A 22,317-nucleotide genomic window follows, 5' to 3' on the forward strand; every position below is an offset into this window, starting at 1 on the left:
GTGGTGCCCCGCAAGACAAATTCCTCGCAAGACGGAAAACTCACTAGACGAAAGAGTTTTCTCTCCGTTTTGGAGGTGTTTCGCAGAACAAATTTCCTATGGGCTTGCTTTGCAAGATGACAATGTCTTGCAAGTTCCTGCTGGTTTTTTCCCCTCCCCCCTTTTTCTAAGCCGCTAAAAGCCACTAATAGCGCTAATAGTGCTAATCCGCTAATCCGTCAATGGGCTTGCTTCGCAAGACAAAAAAACCACTAGACGAAGAGAATCACAGAATGGATTCTTTTCGTCTTGCGAGGCACCACTGTAGATATAGATATATGCATGTATACAGTGGGACCACTGCTTACACAAGGGTTCAGTTTCAGGGGTCCATGTGCAAAGTCAATAACCCACGGAACCCGACCTCCACAGGTGGAGGGTTGCATGCTAGGGTCTGGGAAGGTCACAGGAAGGCCATGAGAGCTTTCCAGGGCCCATCTGCGATCTTCCCAGACCCCAATTAGCAAGGCGGTGCCTTCCCAGAGCCTTCACACCTCCTTCCCAGAGGGAGATAAGGAAGGTGCTGCCTGCTCACCTGGCTTTGGGAAGGTGGTACAAGGGCTGTGAGACTCTACCAGAGCCCTCAAACTGCCTTCCCATAGCCAGGTAACTGAGGCGGCAGGCTTTGGGATGCAGGGGTGAGGGCTCCAGCTGTGTCTCAGAGCCCTCACTCTTTCTTCCCAAAATCCCATACCTCACACAGCTTTGGGAAAGTGGCATGAGGACTCTGGGATGCTGTCAAAGCCCCCTCCCCAATCCTTTCCAAAACCCTAGTAAATGAGGAAAACCCACTGGATGTGTCAGTGGGGAAAATAAATAAACAGAAAGCCAATATAATTGCAAGTTGTATGTATTAAAATTTTGAAAATGCATAAATAAAAAAGACTGAGCTATGTCTCTTCCCCTTGAAGAGAATGAAGGGCATACAGGGAACCAGGCAGAGGGCCTTCTCGGTAGTGGCGCCCTCCCTGTGGAACGCCCTACCACCAGATGTCAAAGAGAACAACAACTACCAGACTTTTAGAAGACATCTGAAGGCAGCACCTGAGGTTCCTGAGGGCCTGAGGTCCCCCACTCCTAGGTTCCTGCTCTCTTTGCATCCTGACAGAGTTAAACATAGGAAACATAAGAAGCTGCCCTTTATGGAGTTGGACTACTAGCCCATGTTTTATGCAAGTGGGCTGTTGGTTCTCCTCCTCTCCCTCCAAAAGGACCATGTGCAGCCAAGGTCTTTTGGCTTAGAACAAAATGAGGACTCAAAATGGAATGGGAAAAACTTGCCCTCTCACTCTTGGAACACTAGAACTTGAATGCTATTCAATGTAGATGGTCGGTGGGAGATTCAGTCTAGCGGGTTTTCCGTCTTGCGAGGCATTCGTCTTGCGGGGCACCACTGTATTTTTCCCCACACAGCAATTGGTAAAGTTATGGAATTTACTGCCACATGATGTGTTGATGATGACCACAGGCTTTGATAGCTCTGAAAGGGGGATTAGACAAATGCTTAATGAAATACATTTATGAATGGTTGGTTGCCATGACGGCTATATACAACCCCCATGTTGAAGGCCAGTATGCCATTGAGTACCAATTGCTGGAGAGAAATTACAGGAGAGTGTTGTGACTTTTAAGTTTTGTTTGCTGTATTCTCGGAAGCATCTGACTGGCTTTTACTAGGTTAGAAGGACATTTGGTCTCATCCCACATGTCTCTTGTTATGTTGGGAAAACCCTGTTTCCTTAAAAGGGGGAAAAGCAAAGTCTTTACCATTGACCAGTCTTTTCCAGTGCGGCAAAGTATAGATTTTTTTGAGCTTCAGCTCCCATTCAACATGGCTAATAGTCAGGGTGATGGGAGTTGTGGTCCAACAATGTCTGGTGGACAGCAAGTTGGGGAAGTCTGCTATAGATGTTTTTGAATGTTGTTATGACTACATTTTAAATTGTTTTAGCCACCCTTTCATAATTGCACATTGTTTTCTGGTAACCATATTTAATTGTTTCCCCCCCTTTTCCTCCCCCATTCTACACAGAAAAGCAGCTTTTCCTGCCTAGATTCTGTGCACACCCCTAATTAAAACTACTATGAAGGTGCCTGCATCAGTCAGCAAAACCAGGCAGAGAACATTATGGAGTGAAAATTAAAGAAGGAAAACATCAGAGAGTCTACTGTATATGCCTGCTGTTAGACACTCAAGCATGGAGAACAGGATACACTTCCATGGATGGATAGCTTTCCTTATTAAAAAAACCCAGTAGGACGCACAGTAGGGGAACATACTAAAACAAGGCTTTGTAGTAATTTCCTTGAAAGAAATTTCCCAAGATAGCAAGTTGAAAAGCTTTTAATCTTACAGCTGGCTTAAGGAGGGAGTTTTGCTGTAGGTGGTATAAAGACAGACCATTTGATTACAGCTGATCAGGTAGAGTTGGTCCAACAATCCAGACACTTTTGTTCCCCCAAGGGACTTTGAATTTCCACTAATGAAAAAAAAAAAGGTTGAAAAACTTTTGTCTGAAATTTCCAGTATCTTTAAGGACATGAGAATATTTGGGGGTTGGAGGGAGATGTTCTTATTTCAGTTTTTGTTAATAATAAAAAAACCATGTTAAGCGCCAGATGAAAAATCTCTTTGCAAGATGACAGACAGCTATGGTAGTGTTTGCTTCCTTTCTAGACTTTTAACTCATTCCTTGGATGACCTAGATGTTTCCGCAGGTGAACGTGAAAGACAATGTCATGTCATTTCTGCTGTCATTCCGAACTTCCGATTTCCTCCCGAATAATGGCGCTATAAATAGCACCCTCTTAGCAATGTAAGCTGCCCAATTTAACCATCCCTGTTTTGAAAAGGGGATTGAAAAGACTTCCTGTGAATATTTGCCAATTCAAAGAGAATGACTTGGATAGCGCACCCTGTATTATTACCATAGACTGCCCTATATTATTACTCATATTCCTGCTCATAAACTTTGTTTGAGGACTGGTAGCCAATTCAGTCATTAGCCTTTGCCTAAATTCCAAATATGAAAAGAAAAAAAGGAAACCATGAACCAGAATTATTTGTGTTTTAGGCCACTGGTAGATTGAAACAAGCTGTATGGTGGTGGCGGCGGAACATAATGGGAGGCTAAACAGATGGGTTTGTATCTAATGAAGTTGAAGTCACTTAGCAGTGGACTTGTCAAACTAGTGAAAAGTTTAGTGCTGCTGGAACATTATTGTGCAAAAGAACATAAAATCAAATTGGTGGTAACTTTGTTGTGGAATAGGTTGCACAATTTGTTGTGCTGTGCATTTCTGCTAGCACAACTGTTATGTTGAATTCCTGTTGTGCAACATTAAGACTCACCCCTCCATTAGCTCAAGAGCCCTTGTGCTAGTGGACAAAGAATGTTGGGTACAGCCCATGATGTAGCTGAGCCCCATTCGTGCTCTTCTCTAAGCACAACTAACAGGAGTTCCTGCCTTTGGTATATGAAATAGGATAGACAACTGAGAAAGGGACTGACAGCAGTATAGCAAGCCACAGTGGTGGGATGAAGTTCAGTTTTAGCCTGTGACTAGAACAGCTGTGGGAAAGGATATTGTAGACCCAGGAAAGGTTCAGAAAATGGAATTAAGAAAAATCAAATAATTGGGGTAACTCATCTATGACAAATGGTTGCAACATTTGGGGCTTTTTCATTTGGAAAACAGGAATATTTGCCTAGAGACCTGTTTCTCAATTCTGCCCCCTGCTGTGGACCCTCAAAAGGCCTTATAAGGCCCACATGGGCTGGAAGTGCCCTAGAGTGATGCTATTCCAGGGGTACTTGTGGGGGGTTGGATAGTTAAAATGTGAGCCACCTGGCACCAATCAGAGGAGCACTGTGGTTAGGTGAGCCAACCGGAGCATCCAATGGCATGAAAGCAGTTCCAATGTCAAGGTGTCCATGAAATTTGGAGCTCTAGCCCTGATCCCTAGTTCCACTCAGAGCTGGAAATAAAGGAGAACAGGCTTTGCTACTCCAGTATCTGATAACTCTGCAGTAAAGTGAACCTGAAGGAAAATTTGAGCAACAGAAACATAATTGTTAAGTTATAGTGCCCTCTCTTCCCATTCTTCTCCCACCTCATTTTCTCTGACTTCCAATAGAAGTTTGCACCTCTGTTTTCTGTCACATGATGCCAGTAGTACAGTGAGGGGCAAGCCACAGAAATAAACACAGGAAATTTGTGTTGAAGTAGGCCACATTTTTTATTGTTTACAGATGTACAGATGGCCAAGACATTGGGAATGTATCTGGTATCAAGCAGCCCACCTGCTTGATGAATAAGGTACAGTTGACTCAGAGCAGGGGAGTCACCCCTGACATGGACTAGGTGCTATGATCCCACTTGGGCCACCATTTGGAGAGGTGCTGTGGTCCATCACCCCCTGTGTGGACCCCCAGAGACACCCCTCCTGGACCCCTTTAGCCTGACCAACCCAATGGCTTATCCACCCAAATTGTGACTGTTAGTATCAGGTAGGTGAAAAACTGCAGACCGGCCAATTCTTCTGCAGGAAAAAAATCCTCCCTGGCCCTGAATACAGCCACTGAATAACCATAGCAAGGTCCTGTTGACCTGCGCGCTCACCTTCAGTCTGACCAATTACAGCCTAGGTGGGTGAGTGGTGAATCTAACAAACGAGGGCAAACTACGCAAGGCTGACCTTTTAAATACTACAGGGGCGGGCTTGGTTCAGCCTCCTCCACTGCAACCTGATTGGCCCATTCAACCAGATCATCCCCATCAGGCCAGCACAGCCAGAGGGGGAGGCACTAGACATCCCCTCCATTGTGTGGGAAGGAGTTAGCCCCTGGGACCAGGCTGTAGCCGTGCCACACCACACCAAACAGCAAATCCCGCTCCCCTGGAGTCCCAGGTGAGAAGATATTTCTGCATTTAGAGCTGAATAACCTATAAGAGCAACACATGAAAAAAAAAAATGCTAATCAGCCCAATTTCTTGCTTAGGCATGAGCTCTGTTGCTATTGTATATAAATATGTTAGAAATCAGTTGGAAAGGGTTTAAAATTACAGTCCCCTTGGCGCAGGACTTCTAGGTCATGTTTTGCCCAACACGATGAGGTACCAGTGGTGGCCTGATTCAGTTCAAGCTACGTTCATGAGACCTGAGAGTGTTTTCAGCACCTTGTAAACCTGACTAACCCAGAGCTGAGAAACACTCTCCGTGTCCTGAATATCTCATGTCGGCCACCAAGGGCTGAGAACAGGAAACAAACACGCTTTATAATGCGTTTCACATTGAAATAATTAAAGAGAATTGTTGCTGGAGGGAAACGTGTCTTTAAAAATTAACCCTGATTTTTTCACTGACACATTTCATTTACTTAGAGCAGTCCTTGGCATTTCCCTCCCCTCCCCTCCCCAATAGAAGAAGCTTAACATTGGCTGAAAAAGGAAATCAGGGAGTGGGGTGCGAAAGAGAAAAGAAAACTTGGGATCAGGAGGAATAGAAAATCCATTCCTACAATTCTTACTCGCTCAAGCAGTTCTTATGAGGACTGTGCTTGTGACTTTGGATAAGAGGCTTAAATCTGAGTTAAGAACCCAAATTCACAAAATAACAACTTTAAGGATTCATATCCCTTTCCTGCTGCATCCCTGGGGCCTCCGATCTTTCAAAGTGTTATGGAAGTGAGTAGAGCTGTATAGTAGATTTGACAAGGGCCTGAATCCAGGGCCAGATAAGACCTTTTCAGAGGGATCTGGGCATTATTCAACTTGGGTTGAGAGAGCCTCAGATCACTATAGGTTGGGCTGAGCAACCCAGAGACATACAGGGCTGTCGGGGGAAGAGCATTAGGCAGGAAGGAGAGGTAGGCATGAGCAAGAAGAATGGGGAAGCTGTGAAAAGTTTCTGGGTGGCTGCATGTTTGTGGGAGAAGGTAAAGGTAAAGGGGGAAGAGCATTAGGTCCAGTCGTGGCCGGATCATGTGGCCAACATGACTAAGCCGCTTCTGGTGAACCAGAGCAGCGCATGGAAACGCCGTTTGGCTCCCCGCCGGAGCAGGACAAAGCAACGGGAGCTCACCCCATCATGGGGATTCAAACTGCTGACCTTCTGATCGGCAAGCCCTAGGCTCTATGGTTTAACCCACAGCGCAACCCGCGTCCCGTGGGAGAAGGTCGGGAAATGCATTTCCTGTTCTCCTTCCCCCAAAGCAGCGCTACATAGGATCAGAATCTCCAACATAACAGCTGGAGGATCTGAATCCATGCATGCTGTTGCTTCGTAAGAGATTTCCCTTGCATGCAGGGGATCCACTCACGAAAGAGTAGTGTCATGCAAGTTTGGATCCTCCTACTAAACAGCAGTTAAGCCAGAGGATCCAGTCTTGCACAGTGCCAGTTGCTACTCTTTTGTAGGCGGCAATATGAAGGATCAGATTCTCTAATGAATCCAATCTTCAGTGGCTCCATACAGGGTCAAATTCTCCCATGTTTTCAAAGGCTATTTGTTTGGGTGTGTATGTGTGTTTAGGCTGTATGAGCCCCTTCTAACTCCTGGATCCAGCAAGGATTCATTGGTTGGAATAGCCATGCCAGGTCCTCGGCAAGCTAATGGCCTTCTAAGTATGGGTTGTTAGGATAACAAAGGAAGTGGCTCTGTGCCAGGGAGAGCCCTGAGTTTTGTGAGTGAGCTAGAAGCAGGCAGCAGGCTGAAGCCTGTGAGGGGGAGACATGCATGATTTCTGCTGGAATCCAAGGCTGTGGCTATGGGAGGAGCAAGACCTTTTGGGGTATAAACAGTGAGCCCCTCCACCCTTGTACCTCACCCCTGCTTTAAAACAATCTACTTTCCACACTGGGATGCGGGTGGCGCTGTGGGTTAAAGCACAGAGCCTAGGACTTGCTGATCAGAAGGTCAGCGGTTCAAATCCCCGCCATGGGGGTGAGCTCCCGTTGCTCGGTCCCTGCTCCTGCCCACCTAGCAGTTTGAAAGCACATCAAAGTGCAAGTAGATAAATAGGTACCACTCCAGCAGGAAGGTAAATGGCGTTTCCATGCGCTGCTCAGGTTCGCCAGAAGTGGCTTAGCCATGTTGGCCACATGACCCGGAAGCTGTATGCCGGCTCCCTCGGCCAATAAAGCAAGATGAGCGCCGCAACCCCAGAGTGGCCACGACTGGACCTGATGGTCAGGGGTCCCTTTACCTTTACCTTACTTTCCACACTCTTCTTATGAATTTAGAACATTCTTCACCATGCCAAAGATCTAGGAAAAGAACTCAGTTGACTTCACAACACAACATTCCTTACCACAACCACCTTTTCGTTACTTACATTATGTTAAAATATCTGAAGTAAACATGGGTGTTTGGTGATGATTATTTTATTTCAGGATTTACACAACATGATCTTTAATTTAGTTAAACTAACAGTAGACAGTCATAGTCTCATGCGGTAATAACTTTCGAAATTCAGTCCTGCTTGTTTGATCAAAATTTGGGAAATCCAACATGGAGAAGTTTGGTCTCTCTCCCCCCACCCCACCTTTTTTATTTGATCATTCTTCTTGAACCAATCAAATATTGCAGTACGTATTTAATGAGAGAGAAAAGTCTTGGGTGAAAAGCTTTTATATATGAATTCTGTCTCCTTTTATCATTTGATGTTGTTTTGGTTGTCTAGAATTCTAAAAGAAAAACATACACATTCCAGGGTGTCTGTCTGTCAATGTTGAGTTTAAATCATTTCTTTTAATCAATAGGCTGTTCTGTTCCAAGGAGTACATAAAAAATATTCACAGGTTGGTTTTTTTTATATAAAGAGATATAGAATATGCCATAAAAGCTGCTTTCTAGTTATAAGTGAGAAATTGACTTATCTTCCCATTTGTATTAGGGGTGTACATTGGTCCCAAGATTGCTTTGTATTTGCATCTGTGCAATCTTTAAAATTTTGATGCTTCTTAGCCACCCTGTGCTCTTTCTCTACTTTGGTCGATAATTTGGTCTCCAATACATTCTGTGAAGCTCCAGGTTTCCCAGTAGCTATAATGGGTAATCTAAACATGGCAATACTCCACCTCTGCTTTTGGTCAATGAAATTTACAGGCACAGAGTAACAGACCCTCCAAGTGTCTTTATTTTCCTGGGACAGTCCTGAATTTACAGAAGCTGCCCCAGTTTCTGATTTAATCCCAGAATGTCCCACTTTTCCTTAGGTCATCCCTATTTTCATCAGAGAAATGTTGGAGGGTATGGAGGAAGCCTGCCAAATTGCAGACAAATCGGTCTTGTGGGGGAAGGACAAACAACTCAGTTTCCTTCATAATCTGCATTAGTTCAAAATAATTGAGGGGTCGGGTCGGGTGGGGTTGGTCTCTTGCTCTTTGTTACCTGAAAATAAGAGGTGGCTGAGTAGTGCGTATTCTTGCTTATACACTGACCGTTCTAGTGCTAGGCCTTCATACCTCTGATAGGTCTTACAATGTGAAGTTGTCTAGAACACCATACTGCCCAACTTTTGGGGACATGAAAGCGGGACATCCATGCAGTCTTTCTGCCCCCACCCCCTTACAACGCATGCTCTTTATCCCATCCCCTGCCTGATCCGTGTGCTCTTTTTACCACCACCCATCCTCCCAATCCATGCATTCTTTCTCTCACCCCCACCTGATCCCCACACTTCCCCCCCACCTACCTGCCCAATCCACACACTCTTTTTATCACCACCTCTCCCCCAATCCACACACTCTTTCTCCCACCCACCCCCAAAATTGCTATCAACTCTGGGAGAAAGCTGGGTGACAACACTTCTTCGGGCCATGCCAGTTTTCTATGCACAAGGCATTTATTTGGATGAAAGTGCATTCTGTCATGTAAGTGCATCTACCACTTTAAGTGGTAGGTCAGTGGTGGAGTGCATATTCTGTCTGCTGAACATCTCGAGTTCAGTCTTCGGTACCTCCAGGTAGCTCTGGGAAGGGCCCCCATCTGAAAACATTGAGAGTCACCGCTAGTCGGTGTAGGCAACACTGAACTAGATGGAAGAACAATCTAACTCAGTATAAGGCAGCTTCATATGTTCACTCTACATCAGGGAAAGGACCACAGCTGAGTGACCATGCACAGTTTGCAAGCAGAAGGTCTCAGGTTCAGTTCCTAGCATTGGTTCTAGATGAGGTAGGAAAAGGTTGATCCAAAACTCCAAACAGCTGCTGCCAGACATGTTAATAATTCTGAGCTAGAAGGACCAATAGTCCGAACTGGTATAATAAAGTTCCTTATGTCTCCTGAAATAGATTTACTACCTCTTCTTCCAACTAGACTTAAAAGAAAAATACAAATTTGGACGAGCTCAATTGTAGCTGTGCCTCAGCCTTTGTTGACCTCAGGAGCCTATTTGAACAATTCAAACCAAAACCAAATGCATCAGAAATAGCCTGATTTTCTGCAGCAATTGTTCCAAAGCTGCTGCTATTGTTGGCTCATGCTATATTTTTAGTTATTTCTTTCTCTCTCTCTCTTTTGCTTTCTGTGCTGTATATTATTTTCTACTCAAATAGCATGATACAACATTTCTTTAACCAGAATGTTAAATGTCAAGGAAAAAGGCAATTAATCTACTATATGCATATATTAGTATGGGGGGAAATCCTTGGATAACATGCAATTTTATTTGTTTAATATATAGGGTTTCTTTTTTTCTCTTTTCTTTTTTTGGCAGAAGGAATTCCTGCAGGGAAATGGTTAATCTATTTTTAACTAAAGCTTACTTTTGTAATCTATCCAGTGCTTAGAGTTCTGTCATTGATCTATGATTTATGTGTTTTAAACCACCTCTTGGCTGCAACATTGGTTTCTATCCAGGATGCTGAGCTGAATACTAATTGCGAGATCAAATTTATGCTGTTGGGCTAAGCAGCTGACGGGAGTTCTCTTTGCAGGGCTCCCATAAAGCATGCCATGGCGCTGGAACCTCAGTGAAATACTTTTTGGGGAGGGGCAGAAATACAGCAAATGTTTGCTGGGGGGGGGGAGAAAAGGGAAGTGTGTCCTTTTCAAAGGGGTATTTTAAAACCCCCAGAAAAAAACAGGGCTTGCTGAGGATGTGCTGGATTTTGGCTCAGTGCATTGCAGAGATGCACTGGCAAGAGAGTGCAACACATTGATATGAGCCAAAGATTCAATTGGTTGCTCTGAATCAATATGGGAAGGTCAGACCTTCTTACCTCTCTGCATCCCTTTGTGTGAACAGAGGAAGCCCCCACCTATCCCTTTAGAGTGCTCAGATTATTGGGGAGAGGAGGGGGCTTAATGATACACACAAACCCCACCCTCTGACTACTCCAAATTGCAGCCAAATCATACCCCTAGTAGCCTTTTAAAACCGTATCTAGGAGGGGAATCACCACAGAAAGTAAGAGGCCCCAGCTTCCCCTCTGCCCCCTATAAACTTTGAGCATGGAGTGTTGCCCAATACTCCTACCCAGGGCCAGCTCTACAATGAGGCAGAGTAAGGCAGCTGCCTCAGGTGGCAGATGGTGAGGTTCGGGGAAGGAACACAGTTCTGAGTGCCATGTGCCGTGCGCTGTACCCTATACACTAGCCTGCTGCCCTCCAGTGCAGTGGAAGACACTGGCCTTTCACCAGTATTGGAGTAAGATTCCATTGCCAGTCCAATCAGCTTCTGTGTGTTCCTTGGGAAAGGGTGCTGTCTTATCCTTTGCCTCAGGCAGCAAAATGTCTTGAGCTGGCCCTGGCCCTACCTCATGCTCATCCTTGCTTTTGATACTGATTCACCTGCCCTTTACCAGCTGACAAGAAGTACCTTCCGAGTCTCTGTAGCACACAGCCTTCCACCCTTTGACTATACCCTATGGATTCCCCCTCCCCTTCCCATCTGCTTCCAATGTGTGATTAATAATAATAATAATAATAATAATAATAATAATAATAATATAATATAATCTGTTGCTCTCCAGATATTGCTGGACTGCAACTCCCACCACCCCTGACTATTGGCCATGCTGTCTGGAAATGATGGGAACTGGAGTTCAGCAACATCTGAAGGATTGCAGATTCCACACCACCAATGAATATAAACAGGTATATTTAGCAACCAGGAATCTTTCTGGCTTGCAGTAATGATCAGACAAGTCATCTACCATAAGCCAATGACACAAGCAAACAAATACACAGGACTGGGAATATTTTCTCCTGTTTTGTATTATGTGACTTTATTTTGACACATGTCGAGCAGGCAATGTGATTTATGAAGACTTCATAGTATACTAGTGAACGCGCTGTAGTGTGTTTTATTAAGTGTAATAAAGTCTTAGTAACATGAACATCATCTGTGCTCTGTCTCTCTTTGCTTTGTCTCTCTGCTCCCCCTCCCTGAACATCAAAGCAAGCAGGGATTACTGTTTTCCCCATCAGCAATGTAATTCTTAACAGCTTTACACAGATCCTCTGTGTGTGTGTGTGTGCTCGTGCATGTGTGCGTGTGTGTGTGCATGCATGCATGCATTTAAAAGAGAGAGACAGCGCACAAGCAGAATAATCCAAGTACAGTGGTACCTCGGGTTACATACGCTTCAGGTTACATATGCTTCAGGTTACAGACTCTGCTACCCTAGAAATATTGCTTCAGGTTAAGAACTTTGCTTCAGGATGAGAACAGAAATTGTGCTCCGGCGGCGCGGCAGCAGCAGGAGGCCCCATTAGCTAAAGTGGTGCTTCAGGTTAAGAACAGTTTCAGGTTAAGTATGGACCTCCAGAACAAATTAAGTACTTAACCCAAGGTACCACTGTATAAATGGCAGCCTCCACTCCCAACCATAGCAAAAGTTCAGCATGTGTGAATGCTCCTTGTTGGCCATTCCCTCCTTTCTCTATGTAACCAATATGGTTACATCCATATTGAAAAGCACAATGTAAAGCATATGACTCCCCTAAAGAATCCTGGGATATGTATTTAATTCAAGGGAGCTGGCAATTGTAGCTCTGTGAGGGGTAAGCTACAGTTCCCAGCTGTCCTGGCTCACCCATGAGGTGGAGTGAAGCAGCAGCAGCAGCAGGTGGCGGAAGCCCTCATTCTGGTGTCCCCTTGGGTGCACCTTGCTGTCTCCAGCAGTGGTGGCTGCAGGGTGAGCTGGGTGGTGTGGCACCAGCAGCAGGGTGGAGCAGCACTTCCCATTTCGCCTCAGGCGGCAAAATTTGAAGCACTGGCCCTGGTTCCTAGAATTTGTTGGGAGCTGGAGGTAGAGCAAAGGTTGAAGGGCCATTCGCTGGGGATGCCGAAGCTGCCTTCTCCACTGCAAATCCTGCATTAAGCAGAGGGCTTGCACTATATGACCTACAAGGTCCCTTCAAGTTTTATGATTCTGTTATTTCTTCTGTCTCTCCCGACCCCTCTTTCAGTTCTCTTTCCCGCTATCGAAACTTAGATTGTAAGCTTCTATGTAGCTGCATAGGGACACAGGTGGCGCTGTGGGTTATACCACAGAGCCTAGGACTTGCCGATCAGAAGGTTGGTGGTTCGAATCCCCGCAACGGGGTGAGCTCCCATTGCTCGGTCCCTGCTCCTGCCAACCTAGCAGTTCAAAAGCTCGTCAAAGTACAAGTAGATAAATAAGTACCACTCCGGTGGGAAGGTAAACGGCGTTTCTGTGTGCTGATTTGGTTCGCCAGAAGCGGCTTAGTCATGGTGGCCACATGACCCGGAAGCTGTATGCTGGCTCCCTCGGCCAATAAAGTGAGATGAGTGATGCAACCCCAGAGTCGGTCACGACTGGACCTAATGGTCAGGGGTCCCTTTACCTTTTATGTAGCTGCATAGTTATAGTTAGATATGGATTGTGCTAAATAGCCGACTCATGGTATCCATGGTAATGAAGCCACAATAACTGAATCGAGCCTCCAGTTTCAGAGGCAGTAGGCCACTGGATAGTGGGCTACTGCCTTCATGTCCTGCTTGCAGGCTTCCCAGAGGCATCTGATTCGTTGCATGGAGAAACAGGATGCTAGACTTGATAGAACTTTGGTCTGGGTGAGGAGGAAGGTTCTGATGTTCTAAGTAAGGACAAAACTAGTTAATAAGTGACCAGTCTGCTGTCACCAATCTGCTTTTCTTCCCTGCACCCCCTGGTAACATCTTGTTGAAGCAGATGAGTGGTGTGATACCATCACGTTCAATGAACCCTTGCCATGTAGTTGGCTGCTGCACATGGCAAAACCCTGACTGTTATAATGCCACAAGTGGGTCCTTCATGGGTCCTTGAAGCATGTGGAGTGCTACCTCTTCAGCACCTCAGTTACTTAGGGGATGGGTAGACTTGTACATTTCTCTCAGTTTCTCATTTTCCCAGTCTTAAGTACAGCTCTTTCTTTTAAGCCTGTGAAAGTTCATCAGTCTTTTACTGCAAATTTATCCTAATATACACACCTGTAAGCAATTTTGCCTAATATATACATTTTTTGCAGAGCAATGTTCCTTAATGGAATGCATTCCTGTATGTCATTTTCACCAGCCCATGCATTTTTATGCACACTTAGCATGTGCCTTTTTGTACATACTACTTTGCTGAAAAGCTGCATTGCAAAATTTGGAGAAATGGGAATTTTACAGGATGTTTGTGTTTCATTTTTCATATTGTTTCAGAAAGTGAGGATTAGGCAGAGTCACCATTATATCCCACCCGTAGTCACTCCATTCCATTCAGTTTCCCACCATGCCCACTATCAGTCAGAATTCTGTGACTTGAGAGCAAACCTCAAGCCCTCTCCTCCAACACTGCTGATATTTTGGCTCCATAAGCGACAGCACTCACATCCTGAACTTCAGAAATAAAGAGAATGATGTCCCAGCTCCAGCTTGGAGATACGGGTGCAGATGGTGGCAACTGGGTGTTGCAGGTGAGGCAAAAGATGAACTATCACTCTGCGATAACAAAGATGCATTGCATGTAGAAGATCCTAGATCCAGTTCTTGGTTTCTCTAACTTCAAAAAGCACCATGTAGTAGTTGCTTATGAAAGAATTCTGTCTATATTCCTGGAGACTTATTGTCCCCAAAATAGTCTGACCTGATATGAGGCAGCTCCTGCCATTCCTGTGTCTTCTTTGCCTCTCACTAACCGATTCTGGGCTGAATCTTCCACACTGATCAGCCTGAGCTTCCCCAGGGATACAGCCACATGAAAGAAACAAATTGGACCCAGGGCATCCTTGGTTACAGCTGCTGCTTCCCAGTAGCAATTTGGGGGACTGTTGTGGCTCGTTTTTCAGCTTGTTGCACTTGCACAAAGGATATTTGCATTTTCCCAGTCAGTCAGTCAGTCCATCCGTCCATCCGTCTGGCTGGCTGTTGCGGAGTAGAACAACATGTAACAATTGTAACAGCACATTCTATGTGGACTACTTCTTCTCTACCATGGAGCAGCTAATTTAGCAAATTTGGCATGCTGAAACGATATCCATATAAACAGTTGTGAAGGGTTCCCAACCCTCCTGCAAGATGGTCTCATCCCATCTGCCTTGCTCATAGGCAGGGTGGGTTCCAGGTGTGAGGGAACCCTAGGCAATGAGCCCTCTGGTGTATCTCCTCCTCCTCCACTGGTGAGTCCTGGTGATCAGTGTTCGAAAGAGCATTAAGCTTTGGGGTCTAGTTGCTATTACACAATGCCCCTGGATGCAGTACATTGTGGGAAATTAAAAAGGCAGCTACACTCAGGCACCTGTGTCTCTGATCAGTGCACCAGAAAAAAGTGCAATGGGGAACCCTAGGTAGATGGTGGGTCTTTCTGAGGAACTGCTCAAGGGTACCAGTCTCTAGTGCTGGCCATGTTTATAGGATTCACTGCCACTGAACTGGTGCAAGCTATTTTTTTGGTCATATTCTTATGTTTTGGGTAAAGGCTGCTGCTGTATGTTCAGAATACAGTTGAGTGCTGAATTGAGACTTGATCTGCTCTTGCACAATGCCAACTGTGAAGGGCTAGCATATTTCGTCTGAAGTCAGCAGGCTATCAAGTCTCGACTGCGGGAGGCTTTGCAGTGCAGAACTCACTTCCCTCTGTTGTAGGCCTTATTTAATCTATCCCCAGTGTATTCTTTGCTTTAAAAGGGGAAGTCTTCTGGTTTCATGCAAGGATCTTTTGCTTATGTGTGTACATCCATGTGTGTGTGTATGTGCGTGTGCATGATTCTTACCCTATTCCCCAACCCCTCCACCAGCCAACTAGTGGGTGCATGTGGGTATGAGTATGTGGGTGAGGCAAAGGGACCCCATCCATCTACTTCATCCATTTAATCACCTATGCGCTTTATTGCTTGCAATGCATACTATAGCTCAGATGATTGGGGGAATTAAACCCACAAGTGGGGAATTAAACCCACAAGGTGGACCCTCTGATTAACTCTCATTATAGTCACATTATAATCCCCAAGGATTCTAATACAATAGCAAGAATACAAGAATCCCAAGTAAGGGAGTTGGGCCCCTGTAATTTGAACACTGGGTTCATTTATGTTCATGTATGTGATTGGTATGCATGTTACTTGTGTGAGCACACACACGGCATGGTTTTTCCCCTCAGAGAAGCCTCTTGCAAAGAAGCACCCTGCAGAATTGACCCGCCCCCTCCTCTAGGAAAGGAGACACACATGTTTAATTAGGATCCTCCCTAATTAAACATTAGCCCCACCCCAAATTAATTTGGGACTAGTTCTGAGGTATGGTGGGTGACCCCCCCTGGTTGGTGCAGGGTGGGTTGGCCTGATGGGGGGAACTCAGCTCAGAGCCATGGGGCAAATCTAGGGGGTTGTGCGCAGCCCTGCTGGAAGACAATCAAACTGGCCCAGAAAAAGGCGGCTATGTGCAGATGTCAGCACACAGTATAACAGTTTGGTTGATGATTTCATGGAGTTCCCAGGTCACAGTCCAATTCATATTTACTATGCTACTGCAAAGTGGCTGAAAATGAGTTTGAGCAATAAGGTTTTAAATATTAACACAGAAGCCAACGCTCCATCAGGTCAGGCATTGTGCAGCAAAGTTCCATCATGTCAGAGTTTGCTTTAAAGAGACATACGGTGTCCTTCTTGCCAAAGTAATGTGACATGGAGACCCTTATCCTAATGATATTCCTCAGCTTCCAAGTAAGTAGGAAGTGGGAATTTTATAGAATGGCTGTGTTCCAGTTAGCATATAGTTTCAGAAATTGGTAGCTTTGCCTTTGAATGCAAACTGGATTTGAATTCTCTCCTGTCCTAGTTGTAGAAAAGCTACTCCAATTCCCTTATCATTTTGGTTGCCCTTAATTTGACCCTATCCAATTCTACAGAGTTCTTTACTGCACCCTATCCTATACTTCACCATTCACCAGTGTATCTTATTTTCATATATGTTTTAAAATAAACAAAAACGGTTTGTTTTTTAAGCACAGTGTGGGGCTTGTATTCGAAGGGTGAAAGTGCTTGATTAGGATCAGGCCGTCTAAAGGGTCATGCAAAAAATGAAACACTAATAAAAAACAAAACAAAAACCCCACCAGTCATCTGACAAATGGTTTACTGCTGTAACTGATATGGCGATTTTGTCTAATCTTATATATCTGACATGAGTTTTCTTGCCTTAGCAAAGAAATAATTTGCTCTTTCAACAGTCCTGTTTATCATGAATTAAGAAAAGAAAGAGGGGGAAGGAAAGGAAACAAGAAAAAAAGATGAAATTTAATATTTATTGCTACACTTTGTTTCCCTTTGGGAAATTTCAGAGAAAATGATCTCCCCTTTATTTTTGTCTATTTACTGAAGGCTGCTACATATGGGACATCTTCCATACTATGAGAAAAAAATAGCTCATGTGATTCCATTATAAGATATGAACCATTTTATTTGGATAACTATTTCTATGGTAGTTGCTTCCTTTGGAGGATTTTGGTCAGCTTTTTATTTTATGACCCTGTTTTAATATATCTTGCTTTTCTCTCCACACTGCGTATGAGCATCTAAAACTTTACAGGGTTGCAGATCCAGACAAATGTAGTTCTACATTTGTTCGTATATTGGTAAAGGGGACTGGAGCACATAATTATATTGTTAAGAGCTGGAAGCATCGCATCATAGAACTGTAGAGTTTGAAGGGACCCCTAGGGTCATCCAGCCCAGCCTCCTGCAATGAGGGAATCTCAGCTAAAGCATCCATGATAGGTGTCCATCCAACCTCTGCTTAAAAATCCCCATTGAAGGAGCAGTGAAGGAGGTCTTCTAACAACTCATAGCACTCTTAACAAATTACAGTTCCCAGCCCATGAGGTAAGGTGAGGCAGCTGCCTTCGGCAGCAGAGACCCAAGAGGTAGCACCTCCAGCAACAATGACAGCGTCCAGCAACATCTTGCTGGATGTTGCTGCCACTTTGCTGGCTGCTTTTGATTCTCTGTATACTTTGATAGAAGCTATGACTGTTGAAGCGGTATGATACTGTGTTAAATGTATAGCACAGATGGGGCCTGTGTTTGTATAGGATAGCAGACCTAACTGGATTAGCCAAAATGCTATGAAGGCTTTATGCTGCACAACAGCTTTCAAAAATATGAAAACCAACAGCTCAAAATTGAGGAGCCAGTCATAGAATCATAGAATCATAGAGTTGGAAGAGACCACAAGGGCCATCGAGTCCAACCCCCTGCCAAGCAGGAAAATTGTGTGTTCCATCCTAAGTGAAACCTGCCTAGTATACAATTGAACCTAATATGGTTAAGTCTGGTTTCCTCCTACACTCTATCTTAAGACTATGTCTTAAGACAATCTTTGAGGCTCAGCATCCAGCCAGTTTCCCCTTCTTCCCCTCCTGTTTCTTAATTTTGAGCCTGATGAAGAATTCTGGGAAACTCAAAAACTTGCTCACTATCTTATGTCATTTGGATGGGGGCATAATAACAGTATTGCTCAAGTGGCTTTTGGAATTTATCTGATGCAAAAAGCTTCATTCATTTCTTGGTTTAAGCTGGTATATATTGCAGTGCCACAACCTGGCCTCTTGAATGGTGAAAGGATAGACAGTGCATGTAGGAAGAACATTAGCAAAGTAATGATTTCTTTTTCTCCTTACTAGGTAACTAGCTCTGAGGAACAGGCAAGGAAGGCCCAAGGAAGTTTGCTGTTCAATAAAGGATGCTGGGTTGCTTGGCAACCAATCGCTAGGCCCAATGGTGCAACCAGCCAGCCAGGCATTCCAAACTGGCTGCTTCCATCGTCTTACATCCTAACAGAGGTGTTTCTCCTTGGCTGATTTTACTGCCTTTTTGTAACCCATGGGGTCATGCATCCAGAAAGTCCTGGGCAGGAATTACAGCTGTATATAACTCCAAACTTTTGCCCCCTTTCCTAGAATGACTATTAAGGTATTTTGTCCACAAACTGGAATGGTCTTTTGTATATTGAAAATGTGATTCTCATTCCCGGTTACACATGAATGCCCTTATACCGCCAAGGTTATAAAACATATAAGGATGCTGAAAGTGTATTTTCAAGTTCAGGTGGAGCTCACTTCAGCGCTTGGAAGTTTGTTGTGATGAGCATCACAAATGAATACCAAATTGGACTAAGTAAAAACAACATGCCCAGTGTAGATGAGAAGACAGGGCAGGTTGTTTGCCCACCAGTGAAAGGTCAGAAGTACTTCTGAAGAGCATTCACGTATTTTTCATATTTTCTTTCTCTTTCTCCAATGAAGTAAATGTATCTGCTGCAAACTGCATTTTTCTGGATGATATTATATGGTTTTATTATTATATCATATGCCGCTCTGGGTACTTTTGGTAGACGAGTGGGATGTTACACATGAGCAACATGTGTTTTTAATTATCTTTTGAATGTTTCTAAATATCTGTTTTTGACCTTCTTTTATTTATGCTTCCAGTGTTGTTTGTAAATTGCTTAGAGGGCTCATGACAATCAACTGAGATATACAATTTGTATTATTATTATTATTATTAATATTAAGATGTGATTGTGGCAGCCTGCAAATGCAACAATCATTCTGCCAGTGGGAACCCCTTTACTAATATAGCAAGTCCACTAAGTGGCTTGGGGTGACAAAAGTGTTGCAGTGTTGACCTATTGTACATTTTTTTCCCTACTTTTAACAAGACCTGCACCTATTTTTCTGCTTGCACAATTAAAATAGCTTGAGCAACAATACCAGCCTATCCCAGTTCTTGTGCCGATGCTACATTGGATCTCACCCATCATCATTATTATTAAGCTGAGAGAGAGCACCATGACGCAGGTGGCTCCATTGCAGGTACTTGCCATCATTTTTTATTTCTGATATGCATTTGATCTTTCCCCAAGAACCTCAAGATGATGTATACAGAGAGTTTCTTCCCCTTTCTTATCCTCAGAAAACTCTGTGAGGTAGGGACTGTGGCTAGCCAAAGGTCACACATTGAGACAAAACTGCAGCTGAGATGTCAAATGAAATTTTGGCTGTCGTACCAAAACACGGCCAGGATTCAAAAAACAAAACACCAAACCAAGTATTTAATGCCAATTTTAAAAATTTAACTTGAAGGGGCATTTAAAAATAAAACCTAAAAATTAATTCGGGGTGATAAAAAGTAGCTTGTAAGTCCAGTAATTTATAAGCATGTTGTCCACTGAAAACAACCCATAACAGCCTCTAAATTCTAAAGCATCTTTAGAAGAAACAGTGGTACAAAATTCAAAGTTCTGTGCAATGGAAGGGCCTTTTCAGTTGCAGCTCGTAAGATGTGTTACTCCCTCCCTTCTGAGGTGTATCTTGTCCATCTCTTTATAGTTTCAGCAAATGTTTAGAGGTGGAGAGACCTGATTCTACAAATGGACTACTGGCTGCTCCTATTAATAATAATTGCTATTTAGTGATTGGTACAAGCTGTTGTTTTTAAGGACTGGGTTACTTTCTGTGCTTTTATTTGATTATCCTGTAAACTGTGGTTTGTGGAAAGGGTGGTATATACACCATCTTAATAAGAAATAAAGACCCTATAAAACCAGACACTCCTTGCAGTATTTTCCCTTCCAATTGGTTCTGGCTCTGATTTGCATCTTTCTGCCATGTCATTTTCCATGCGTCATCAAAAGCAGCAGCATTTACAGAGCACACACACAGAGAGATGGGCTTCCATGGGCAAATTTGTTTAAGCTCAGGAACTGTTGTGGTTTTCCAATGGTATGATGGGCAAGAGACCACCAGACAGGAAACAATGTTTCAGAATGAGAAGCCTGATGACGGGGGGGGGGAGAGCCCCCTTTCTGCCTTTCTCAGTGGTTATGCCAGAGTAGTTTAAATGAGCAAGTGATGAGTTCATTTGTTTTTAGAAACCTGAGGCCAGCTTTGGCAAACAGCTTATTCTAGTTGCTAGACGTTGTTCCTCTCAGCACTGATGATACCAATATGTCAGCAATTGGAGTCATCTCCCCCTCTCTCAGGACAAAAGGTATTTAGGTTTCCTGCTGACTTTTCAGCAACTTCAGAAGCAATTATCTAAAATACTTGGGACTAGCACATGTCAATCCCAGCATGTGGTGTTGCTTAATACAAAGCAGCCCATGCATTTCATTGAAATACGTGGGACTTAGCATGTATTGGATGCAAAACTGGATGCAAGACTGCTTTTTTGCACCCCTCCCCGCCACAAAAAAATAGAGAAATTGGGGAGCTGGAGTGATCTGCCTGAAGTGAAGGTCTCATTGCTCTCCCAGCTTCTCAAAACAATGGGTCACTGGCCCTTATGCAGAAAGATAAAGGGAAGGGAAGGTGTGGGGAGCTCAGTGTTGTGGTGGAGTCAACCCACACCAAAGCTCCCTTCCCTTTGTGTCTCCCCACTCCCTTTGGTAAATACCAGTGACCAGCTGCATTGGAATGTTGGGAGAGTAATTGTGCCTCATCTGCCCCACCTCACTGACTGCTACTGATGACATCTCTAAGTAGGGTTGGGAAAGCCATTCCATCAAGCTGCCTCAGTGGAAGAACTGTGAAGAGCTCTGGCTCACTCAATCAGAGTCTTCAAAACATTCTAAAACCCTTCAGCATAATAACATGGTGCAGGCTTGGTGGGAGGGAATTTCCTAAGTGTGGAGTCACCACAAAGAAGGACCTCATTCTCATGGCCACCCACTTGGCTCATCTTTGAAGGCAGCCCCATATAGAGTTCTTTGCAGTAGTCTAGTCTGGATATGATTAGATCAGGGATCACTGAGGCAAGGTCAACCCCCTCCAGGAAGGCACATGTACCAGCTGAAACTGGTAAAAAAGCACTTCTGGACACTGACTCTGCTGGGCTTCCCCAGGACATGTATCTTAAGATAAGTGAGTTTAAAGGAGTTCATGGAAGGATACTTTCTCAACCCCTCTTCCCACCTGCCACAAACCTCTCCTAAAACATATCCCACCTGTTGAAAACATTGCTTAATAATGATGGAGTATGCTGCAGTAGGGGGAAGTCTGCTGAATTTTGGGTGATCCTCCCCTACCTCAGCATCTCCTCACAGGCCATCCTGCATGGTCCAGGAGGGCCTCCTGTGCATCCTGATGAAGTTTTGTTTGGGGGCATATGTGCAGGTGGCTGATGTGTGAGCAAACAGAAGACTTTCCTTCTGTCAGCTCATTTAAGTTTACATTGCAGGTTCCAACCCAATGTGTCTACAGTAGGGCAAGGAATACAAAGAAAAGGAACTCCAAATCCACGCCAAATCCAGAGGATAGCAGTCCCTTTATTAGAATTAAGAATGCCACAAAATTTCAACAGAGCTCTTGAGATCTTCAGAATTCTTCCTGAGGTTGTAGCTTAAGCAAAACGTGTGTGTAGAGGGACCTGACTTACTGTTAAATCCATGATGTCTGCACTGGTCCTAGTCTTAAAACTGAGTGTTAGAAATGGCTGATTCCTCATATTTGAGAATATAATATGCAGTGGTTGTTGGATCTGTTGCAGATAACTTCTTAAATTTGCTATCTTTCAACCACTTCACTCTTTTAAATTACACCTGTAAAACAACAAAACAAGTGTGTTAAAATGTCTTTAAAAATTAGAAGAATGATTCAGGGGAACGTGTGTAATTTCAAAAGAAGCAACTCAGTGAAGCATTTCCTTGGATATGTTCAAATTTCTTGCAGAATCAGTGGATAACTCCTTAAGAGATGCCTTTGATTTCAAAGAGCAAAGCTATTTTCATGAGGCAGAGATGTGCATTGGTTTAGGTCTACCAGTAACAGTCAGAGGTTGTG

At 44.1% G+C, this 22,317-nt stretch overlaps 1 long non-coding RNA gene across 1 annotated transcript in view; it reads left to right on the forward strand.

The window, feature by feature from the left end:
- Positions 1 to 20,061, forward strand: part of LOC309524101 — a 96,965-nt gene extending 76,904 nt beyond the window's left edge. Inside the window, exon 4 of the long non-coding RNA XR_014215789.1 lies at positions 18,160 to 20,061. This is a non-coding gene — a long non-coding RNA (uncharacterized lncRNA). The remainder of the gene's footprint in view (positions 1 to 18,159) is intronic.
- The last annotated feature ends 2,256 nt before the right edge of the window (positions 20,062 to 22,317 follow it).

This window comes from Podarcis vaucheri (assembly GCF_965113315.1).
Source record: "Podarcis vaucheri genome assembly, chromosome: Z".
Lineage (NCBI taxonomy): Eukaryota > Metazoa > Chordata > Lepidosauria > Squamata > Lacertidae > Podarcis > Podarcis vaucheri.